Source organism: Lissotriton vulgaris, unplaced genomic scaffold, assembly GCF_964263255.1.
Source record: "Lissotriton vulgaris unplaced genomic scaffold, aLisVul1.2 SCAFFOLD_1154, whole genome shotgun sequence".
Taxonomy (NCBI): Eukaryota; Metazoa; Chordata; class Amphibia; order Caudata; family Salamandridae; genus Lissotriton; species Lissotriton vulgaris.
In genome coordinates, this window is record NW_028244807.1 from 103,889 (window position 1) to 114,800 (window position 10,912).

The window sequence follows — 10,912 nt, forward strand, 5'->3', positions numbered from 1 at the left end:
CAGAGGAGGTGAGGCCTGTCCAGGGGTGCAGAGGAGGAGAGACCTGTCCAGGGGTACAGAGGAGGAGAGGCCTGTCCAGGGGTGCAGAGGAGGTGAGGCCTGTCCAGGGGTGCAGAGGAGGAGAGGCCTGTCCAGGAGTGCAGAGGAGGAGAGGCCTGTCCAGGAGAGGCCTGTCCAGGGGTGCAGAGGAGGAGAGACCTGTCCAGGGGTACAGAGGAGGTGAGGCCTGTCCAGGGGTGCAGAGGAGGAGAGACCTGTCCAGGGGTACAGAGGAGGAGAGGCCTGTCCAGGGGTGCAGAGGAGGAGAGGCCTGTCCAGGAGTGCAGAGGAGGAGAGGCCTGTCCAGGAGTGCAGAGGAGGAGATGCCTGTCCAGGGGTGCGGAGGAGGAGAGACCTAGGCCTGTCCAGGGGTGCGGAGGAGGAGAGACCTGTCCAGGGGTACAGAGGAGGAGAGGCCTGTCCAGGGGTGCAGAGGAGGTGAGGCCTGTCCAGGGGTGCAGAGGAGGAGAGGCCTGTCCAGGGGTGCAGAGGAGGAGAGGCCTGTCCAGGAGTGCAGAGGAGGAGAGGAGTGCAGAGGAGGAGAGGCCTGTCCAGGGGAGCAGAGGAGGAGAGGCCTGTCCAGGGGTGCAGAGGAGGAGAGGCCTGTCCAGGGAAGGGGCAGAGGAGGTGAGGCCTGTCCAGGAGTGCAGAGGAGGAGAGGCCTGTCCAGGGGAGCAGAGGAGGAGAGGCCTGTCCAGGGGTGCAGAGGAGGAGAGGCCTGTCCAGGGGTCCGAGGCGGTGAGGCCTGTCTAAGGGAGAGGCAGAAGAGGTGAGGCCTGTCCAGGGGTGCAGAGGAGGAGAGGCCTGTCCAGGGGTGCAGAGGAGGGGAGGCCTGTCCAGGGAAGGGGCAGAGGAGGTGAGGTCTGTCCAGGCGTGCAGAGGAGGCGAGGCCTGTCCAGGGGTGCAGAGGAGGTGAGGCCTGTCCAGGGGTGCAGATGAGGGGAGGCCTGTCCAGGGATGGGGCAGAGGAGGTGAGGTCTGTCCAGGCGTGCAGAGGAGGCGAGGCCTCTCCAGGGGTGCAGAGGAGGTGAGGCCTGCCCAGGGGTACAGAGGAGGTGAGGCCTGTCCAGGGGTGCAGAGGTGGGGAGGCCTGTCCAGGGGGTGCAGAGGAGGAGAGGCCTGTCCAGGGAAGGGGCAGAGGAGGTGAGGCCTGTCCAGGGGGGGCAGAGGAGGGGAAGCCTGTCCAGTGGTTGCAGGGGAGGAGAGGCCTGTCCAGGGGTGCGGAGGAGGAGAGACCTGTCCAGGGGTACAGAGGAGGAGAGGCCTGTCCAGGGGCGCAGAGGAGGTGAGGCCTGTCCAGGGGTACAGAGGAGGTGAGGCCTGTCCAGGGGTGTGGAGGAGGAGAGACCTGTCCAGGGGAGCAGAGGAGGAGAGGCCTGTCCATGGGTGCAGAGGAGGAGAGACCTGTCCAGAGGTGCAGAGGAGGTGAGGCCTGTCCAGGGGTGAAGAGGAGGAGAGGCCTGTCCAGGGGTGAAGAGGAGGAGAGGCCTGTCCATGGGTGCAGAGGAGGTGAGGCCTGTCCAGGGGTGCAGAGGAGGAGAGGCCTGTCCAGGGGTGCAGAGGAGGAGAGGCCTGTCCAGAGGAGTGCAGAGGAGGCGAGGCCTGTCCAGGGGTGCAGCGGAGGTGAGGCCTGTCCAGGGGTGCACAGGAGGAGAGGCCTGTACAGGGGTGCTGAGGAGGAGAGGCCTGTCCAGAGGAGTGCAGAGGAGGCGAGGCCTGTCCAGGGGTGCAGAGGAGAAAAGGCCTGTCCAGGGGAGCAGTTTCTCTCTTCGGGGCCTGTGCATAGCGCCCCGAGGCTCAGGGCGGAGTCAGAGGCGCTGTATGGGGTGGAATGAACTCTGGGCTCCTTTGTCCTTAATGAGAATCCTTCACCGAGAGGCCTGTCCAGGGGTGCAGCAGAGGTGAGGCCTGTCCAGGGGTGCAGAGGAGGAGAGGCCTGTCCAGGGGTGCTGAGGAGGAGAGGCCTGTCCAGGGGTGCAGAGGAGGTTAGGCCTGTCCAGGGGTGCAGAGGAGGAGAGGCCTGTCCAGGGGTGCAGAGGAGGTGAGACCTGTCCAGGGGGCAGAGGAGGTGAGGCCTTTCCAGAGGCGTTAGGAGGAGGTGAGGCCTGTCCAGGGTTGCAGAGGAGGTGAGGCCTGTCCAGTGAGTGCAGAGGAGCTAAGACCTATCCAGGGGAGCAGAGGAGGTGAGGCCTGTCCAGGGATGCGTGCAGAGAAGGAGAGGCCTGTCCAGGGATGCCGAGGAGGAGAGGCTTGTCCAGGGGTGCAGAGGATGCGAGGCCTGTCCAGGGGTGCAGAGGAGGCGAGGCCTGTCCAGGGGTGCAGAGGAGGAAAGGCCTGTCCAGGGGAGTGCAGAGGAGGCGAGGCCATTCCAGGGGTGCAGAGGAGGTGAGGGCTGTCCAGGGGTGCAGAGGACGTGAGGCCTGTCCAGGGGTGCAGAGGAGGCGAGGCCTGTCCAGGGGTACAGAGGAGGAGAGGCCTGTCCAGGGGTGCTGAGGAGGAGAATCCTGTCCGGGGGTGCAGAGGAGGTAAGGCCTGTCCAGGGAGTGCAGAGGAGAAGAGGCCTGTCCAGAGGAGTGCAGAGGAGGCAAGGCCAGTCCTGGGGTGCAGAGGAGGAGAGGCCTGTCCAGGGGTGCAGAGGAGGTGAGGCCTCTCCAGGGGTGCAGAGGAGGTGAGGCCTATCCAGGGGGTGCAGAGGAGGTGAGGTCTGTCCAAGGGGTGCAGAGGAGGAGAGGCCTGTCCAGAGGAGTGCAGAGGAGGCAAGGCCAGTCCTGGGGTGCACAGGATGAGAGGCCTGTCCAGGGGTGCAGAGGAGGCGAGGCTTGTCCAGGGGAGGAGAGGAGGTGAGGCCTGTCCAGGGGTGCAGAGGAGATGAGGTCTGTCCAGGGGTGCAGAAGAGGTGAGGCCTGTCCAGGGGTGCAGAGGAGGAGAGGCCTGTCCAGAGGAGGTGAGGCCTGTCCAGGGGTGCAGAGGAGGTGAGGCCTGTCCAGGGGTGCAGAGGAGGTGAGGCCTGTCTAGGGGTGCAGAGGAGGTGAGGCTTGTCCAGGGGGAGGAGAGGATCTGAGGCCTGTCGAGGGATGCCGAGGAGGTGAGGCTTGTCCAGGGTTGCAGAGGAGCTGAGGTCTGTCCAGGGGTGCAGAGGAGGTGAGGCCTGTCCAGGGGTGCAGAGGAGGTGAGGCCTGTCCAGGGGTGCAGAGGAGCTGAGGCCGGTCCAGGGGTGCAGAGGAGGCGAGGCTTGTCCAGGGGGAGGAGAGGAGGTGACGCCTGTCCAGTGGTGCAAAGGAGGGGAGGCCTTTCCAGGGGTGCAGAGGAGGTGAGGCCTGTTCAGAGGGGTGCAGAGGTGAGGCCTGTCCAGGGGTGCAGAGGAGGTGAGGCCTGTCCAGGGGTGCAGAGGAGGTGAAGCCTGTCCAGGGGTATAGAGGAGGGGAGGCCTGTCCAGGGATGCAGAGGAGGTGAGGTCTGTCCAGGGGTGCAGAGGAGGTGATGCCTGTCCAGTGGTGCAGAGGAGGGGAGTCCTGTCCAGGGGTGCAGAGGAGGTGAGGTCTGTCCAGGGGTGCAAAGGAGGTGAGGCCTGTCCAGGGGTGCAGAGGAGGTGAGGCCTGTCCAGGGGTGCAGAGGAGGTGAGGCCTGTCCAGGGGTGCAGAGGAGGTGAGGTCTCTCCAGGGGTGCAGAAGAGGTGATGCCTGTCCAGTGGTGCAGAGGAGGGGAGGCCTGTCCAGGGGTGCAGAGGAGGTGAGGTCTGTCCAGAGGTGTAGTCATAGAGCCCTGTCCTGGTTTGTCAGATGGGTTCTGTGCGTTTAGACAACATAGACTATAGGATTGGTGTCAGACTGATTCTGGACACCTCTATCTGGTATGTTGGCGTGTATACCAGCTAGCTCACAGTGCCAATGGAAACTCCTCTTACCAAGGAGGGAAGAGTTTCTGGCAACTATCAAACATGACAACTCTGATCCTCTCCGATAGATACACAGAATAAACGGTTGGGATGTTTTCAATATGTATTTTATGAACAGTTGTTTTTCTAGTGTAAAATAGATGTGCTGAGACAATCAATAGACAGTAGAGGATATACATAACTAGAAGCACCAGAAACATAAAAGGATGATAGATTTCTACCATTCTGCTAAAATAATGAATGCATACCAGCATATAAAATACATTACAGTAAAATGCGTACTCCTACGATGTAATCCTAGCTAGATGTACCTAAGTGTACCAAGCATGTATGTAGGTGTTAAGCCAAGAATCCTCCTAGGATAAGTCAAACCCCATCACCTGAATTGAGAGAGTGTGGGACCCCCGTTCTGGTCTCGAACTGGACAACCCGCAGTTCCGTCTGGAGCTTGGGAGATGCAGACCGGCAAATGCTTCGTTGGTGCCTGCCAAGCAGAGGAGTTACTCCTTGACCCCAAGGGCGATTTCTTCAGTCCTCTAGTCTTGAGTAGAGCGTCGAAGTTCCAGGATTCAGTTGCAGAGTTTCCTTCAGGGATATCTAAAGTCCTGTTGCCAGGGGTTCCTTACTTATACCTAAGAAAGGGTTTGGAAAGAGGGATGGCTACACCCATTTCCTTTGTCCAGTTTCGTGCCAGAGCAGGGGCTGGTAGCCCCTGCAACTGGTTTGAGCTGGACTATGCACAGGGACACCAAATGTGCCCCCAGTGCAGACTTTAAAACACTCCTGGAGTGTAACCACCCGGCCCTAATCCACCAAGGCCTGTCTGGGAGGTGGTTATGCCTCCCTGTGACAGGAAACCTATTGTCCAGGCCTCCCCTGCCGGAGTTTCGGCCAGCAGCAGGAGGCCAGACTTGTGTCTGTGGCTGCAGCATCCATTTTGTGATGCCATAGCTCTTAAAACTGGTTACCGGGTAGACCGGTGTGTAAATGTCTCTCCCTCGAGAAGGGTGGAATTCTACCCCCGCCGCCAGGACTGGCGGGGAGTAAGATTCCAAAGTGTTTGACACCAAACACATGTTTCCGTGCAGCCATCCCAAAGTTAGCATTTACCGCGAGGATATAATGCAGAGTATATGGTCAGGCTGCATCACAGAACAGCCCCAGAGAATGGTTCCGAAAGCTGCAGAGGGGCTCTGCTCATGCATGGGCACCCTCTCACATGAAACCAAACACCCTGCCTTCAAGATTGATAAGGCCTGCCATAGGGGTGACTGATAGGTCTCTATGTGTAGTGATTTAAAGTAGATATAGGTAAGGCAACCTCCCTAACATACCGGAAGCTTCTCAATAACTCTCCAGATCTGCTGATGCCCCTCAAGGAAAGATGGGAGCAAGAGGTGGGCGCGCTCGACGAGCACGAATGGAATGAGGCACTGGCTTCCCCCAGGGAAGCGGGCATATCGGCCAGGATGAGGCTAGTTCAGCTCAAAGTCCTCCACAGAACATACTACACTAGAACACTGCTACACCTCATACACCGAACCCCAAATCCCTTTTGCTTGCGAGGCTGCGGGGAGGAGGGCACCTTCTTCTATACATTCTGGGATTGCCCACGCATACACAACTATTGGCGTCAGGTCCTGCGCACTATATCCCAGGTGCTGGAGGTCTCGGTGCTGCCGGAGCCACGACGGTGCCTCCTCAATGTATGGGAACCAACAGATTTGTCCCGGTACGGCCGCCTTTGGGTGACACTGGGAATGATGGTGGCGAAGCGGGACATTGCGCAGCGTTGGGGGGTGGCGGACCTCCCGACAACATCACAATGGTGCACAAACATGGACAGGATGATGGTTACGGAAAGGGCAGTGTACCTAAGTCGGGCCTGTCCTGGCAAGTGGAACAAAGTCTGGTCCCCATGGAACACCTACCGGGGCGACATCTGCGACCCACTGCCAGAAGATGACCCACTGGACTCGGATGATGATGATGGGTTGGAGTGAGGGTGGTTGGCTGTGGGGTGGGGTCCTTCAAGAGGGGTTGGGGGAGGCAATATTTTCTTTACGCCCTAAGTTACTTCCAGGATGAAAAAGGCTCTGTCATATCCCAGGTATACTCCCGTAACTATCTAGCAATGTACGTTGTCAATGATCGCACTGTGATTTCCCGATGTTTGGTTGTTCTTTTAGTTCGTTTCAAAAAAAAGAAAATGATAACCTCAATTACTCTGTATGGAACATTTGCTACTGTCCTTCATTCACTATTCTGGCGACCCTTATTGAAATGACTTCTTCAACATGTGCACTGCATTTACTTAAGGCTGTCGTTCTGATGTGAAACTCACGTTTAGCGGCCGGCCCTTCGGGGTTGTAGGCAACATGCTGTGTAAAGATGTGAAGGTATAATAAAGGTTTTCGAAAAAAAAAAAGAAAAAAAAAAGTAGATATAGATAACCTATATCTCAGTAAGGGGTGCATGTCATTTTGGAAGGCTTCTCAGGGGTGGCATAATACATGCTGCTGCCCCTGGTAGGCCTCTGGGGTACCTATGCCCTTAGTACCTAGTGTACCATGTACTAGGGACTCAAAAGGGTATCCCAGTAACCAAACTGGAGTATATCCATAGTACATGGAATCAATTTTAGGGAGAAGGCAGACCAGGCCCCTGCTCATGTCCTGGTCTTCACAAGCCCCTGACTCACATCCAGGTCCTCACCAGGCCAAGCCTTAGAGGGAGATCAATCGGTTGTTGGCCCACAATGCCACCTCAAACAGGAAGCACCATATGCAAATCAGCTTTAGACTCCTTCCAATAGAAGCAGTCCAGCCTGAAGAGCCAATCCAGATCCTTTCTGAACCGGAACAGAAGCAACCCAAGACCGGTTTGAGCCTATCTGGGCCTTGACTGTAGGGTGCGGCTTGATTCCAGAGGTGCAGCGAGCACTGAACCCACATCTGGGTCCTGACTGTAGGGTGCGTCTTCATTCCAGCATTGCAGCGAGCACGGGACCCACATCTGGGCACACCTGGCATATTTATGAATACGGAAAATGATGGGTGGAACGTTTGAGTTCATCTCTGCCACTGGTAATTACTCTGGGACACATCCAAGCCCAAAGTTCTTGTTCTTGCCCTCTGTTGCGCCTCAGCATGCAGCCGATTTAAGATCCACAAAGGCAGCATAAAGGCTACCCTTGTTTAAGACCACAGTCTTCCAGTAGAGCATAATAAAAGGAAATACCTGATCAATGGTACTAGTACACACCATGAAGCCTGCCTGTAGAGGAGATAAGCTATCTGTCTCTCCCACCCAATCCTGCAGTTTGTTGAAAACTAGACGCTCAATTATCTTTTGGAGTGAGTCTATCAGGCTGATAAGCCCGTAGTTGCCTGGCAGGGATTTATCCCCCTTTTTAAAAACGGGGATAATCTCCGCCCCTTTCCACGAATCAGTAACTGGGGCACCCTGCGCAATTGCGTTAGCCACCATCGCGTTGCAGTGGCACCATTTAGATTTTTCATACAGAAATATGTCCGGCAGAATGCCATCTGGGCCCGGTGCTTTACCTCCTGTTACTGCCCCCAGAGCCAGATTAACTTCAGCATCTTCAAAAACTGTGCCTGTGTTGTACCGGCACGAGGGCTTCTCTTCCGTCCCTTCCCCTGAGCTACGTGCATATGGAGGCTTAAAGTGAGTGACCCAATGCTCCTGTGAAACGTGGTTTTGCGGCTGGGTTGGCAGACCACCCCTGTCCCACTTAGCTATGTTCCAAAACTGTTTGGGATGTTTGTTTATGCACGCTAATTTGAGTTCCTGCCATCTAGCCTCATCCCAGGATTTTTTTGCCTTAACTTGTGCTCTTCGGTAATTATACCTTAGTTGCCGTACAACACTGGGATTTCACTCTTTAATTGCAGCTCCTATTTGTCTAGGCACCTCTTTACATTCCATATTTAACCACTGTGGGCCTTTCCTAGGATAGACTCCCTTGGCCTTATGGCATCTAATGAAATAAGTGCGTAGCTTGGCAAAAAAGCTAACATGGGTACCGATCACCGGGTCAAGAGCAGCTGAGTTTAGCATGCATACTTCCAACTCTGAAATCGCCCCTTCAACGTCTAGGGATATTGAAGCTAAAGCTTAGGGGTGCTTGAGCATATTTGCCCATTTTAGGCGTCTCATGTCGTTTGATGGAACCACATCCTTGTGCGCAAATTACTCTCTGATCCCGTGTGTTCCCGTTGTGGACAGGGGGTTGTGGTCACTCTCTGGCCGCTCTCTTACTACCATATCCCTTAAGGGATGCCACAGTCACAGATTGATTAATAAGTAGTCTATGCGACTAGCACAATTGCCATTGTTGAAAGTATTTGCTCCATGCCTATCAGATGTAGATCTGACATTCGCCGCCCGTGGTCCCTTCTCTAGATAAGTGGCATTGATTTGGATTGCCATGTCAGACCATTTTTTAATTGGTGGCAGTTCTAACTTTAAGATCCCCCTTTGCTCATCAGCATCTGCAATAAAATCACAATATTGTATTATATTGTATTGTAATTGCATTTGTATAGCGCTTACTACCCCTGACGAGGCGTCGAAGTGCTTTTTCGGCGAGTAGCAAGCTACTCTGGGACCTATTGAGGATTAGTGTTGAATTAGTATAGTGAAAAATGCAAGTAACTTTTAAGTGGTGGATATGCTAGTCAGTTATTTGGATTCGGAAGGATAGCAGAAGGATAGCAGAGGAAAGAAGGTTTGTATTTATATAGCGCTTCTAACCCCTGATGGGGGTGTTGAAGCGCTTTTTTTGGTGGATAGCATGCTATTCCGGAAAGCCATAAAGGATTCGTGGTGAATTAGTATGGTGAAACATGAAAGTAATTTGAGTGGTGGATATTAGTCAGTTATTTGGAGTGTGAAGGATAGCGGAGGGATAGAAGGGAAAGAAAGGGTTGCATACATATAGTGCCTGTTACCCCTGATGGGGTGTTAAAGCACTTTTCTGGCGAGTAGCAGGCTACTCAGGAACCCATAAAGGATTAGTGTTGAAAATTAGTATAGTGAAATATGAAGTAATTTGAGTGGTGAATATGTTAGTCAGTTATTTGGATTGAGAAGGGTTGGGGAGAGGTAAAAAAGGAAAAAAAGGTTTGCATTTATATAGCGCTTGTAAGCCTGATGAGGTGATGAAACGCTTTGATGGCCAGTAGCACGCTACTCTGGAACCCATAAAGGATTAGTGGTGAATTAATATGGTGGAATATGGAATTAGAGAAGTGAACATGTTAGTCTGTTATTTTGATTGAAAAGGATAGTGGAGGGATAGAAGAGTGAAGGATTTCTTTTTTTAGGTCATAGCAGTAGTAGGAGGCTTTTGGATGAGTAAAACGTGTTTTTGGAGGGGAAGAGTCAGAGGGGAGAGTTTAGAAAGGTTTCTTTTGGGGGATCGGTATAGTAAAAGAGGTGTCTGTTGATACAAGGTGAGATAGAGTAGGAGAGAGGATTATTTTGTGAAACATAGTAGTGGTATGGGGTTTGGGATAAAAGAGAGTGGGTGTAGAGGATATATTGATAGATGTATAGGGTGAGACATAGGGTAGTGAATTGGAAAGAGTAGTAGAAAGAAGTTTGAGATGAGTCAGAAAGTTGGGCTAGAAGATATATTGAGAGAAGTATAGGCTGAGAAATAGGGTAGTGCATTGGATATGCTAAATTAGAAGAAAGTGATAAATGTATAAATACATAAGTACATTGAAAGTATATAGATGCATAAAGGAGGTAAGTATATGCATATTAAAGATATTGATAGAGGTACAGGTTGAGAAATAGGGTAGTGCATTGGATATGCTTTTTAAGGAGAAAAGTAACAGACACATAGATCCAACTACATGGAGGTACATAGATGCACAATGGAAGCAAGAACATGTAGACCAAAGATGATTTTTGTCTTTTTTGTTGTTTTATAACATAAGTATTGTACATGTTTATACAAAGCAATACACAAAGATAGGCACATATCTATAGTGAAAATAAATGTATATATACAGAGTGACAAATACGTAGGGTGGGTATTAATGAATGGCCAGCATTCCTGGCACTGCTCCCGGCCAGTCTCTAACAGGTTTAAACAGGCACTCACCCATGTCCTCTTCACCCTTAGCTCCGACTCCCAAGCGGAGATGCCCTAAGCCTTGGCCGTTTATAGCCCTAGTAGTCAGGTGACCACTTCAGCCTTTGGGAACCCTAGCCCAAACACTATCCAATAACATCACTAACCCAAAACTCTAGAACCAATTGGAGACCAGGACCTTACAGCCAATCATGACCCTAGTCCAAGCACCCAACCAGTTTAGAAAACCCTGATCTCTACGTCCAATAGAGGCCCTAGCCCTACCAGTAGTCTTAACCCTAGTTCAAGCAACAAATGGCACAGGAAGCCCTAGTTCCTATTTTCAATAGAAAGCCTAACCCTACTCTTAGTCCCACACCTAGTCCAGGAACCAATCACACCAGAAGCTCTAATCGCTACTTCCAATTAAAGGCCTAACCCTAGCCCTAGTCCCACCCTAGTCCCAACAACCAATAACACAGGAAGCCCTAGTCCCTACTTCCAATAGAAATCCTAAGCCTAGCCCCAACCCTACATTGATTGAATCACAGGGAGCGCTTATCTATTGACAGTGATACCAAGGACACCAAGGACTTGCCTGACTGCCGTGAGGGGAACGGCTAATCTTTGCACATCTGTACCATCACCACCTGCCGTGAGGAGAACGGCTCGCCGCTCTTCGCTCCTCGCGCCCCACCAGCAACATCGCCGCCGCAGGGACTCTATCTCCCAGGTGTCCCGGCAGTTGTGGCGCGAGAGTGACTCCAGTAGAGCGCCCGGAGGCGCGTTAAAAGACAGGAACGCCTCTCGCCCCGCGAGTCGCGCGTGGGAGCGCCCGGGCAAAGCCCGGGCCAAGGGCGGGCCCGTTT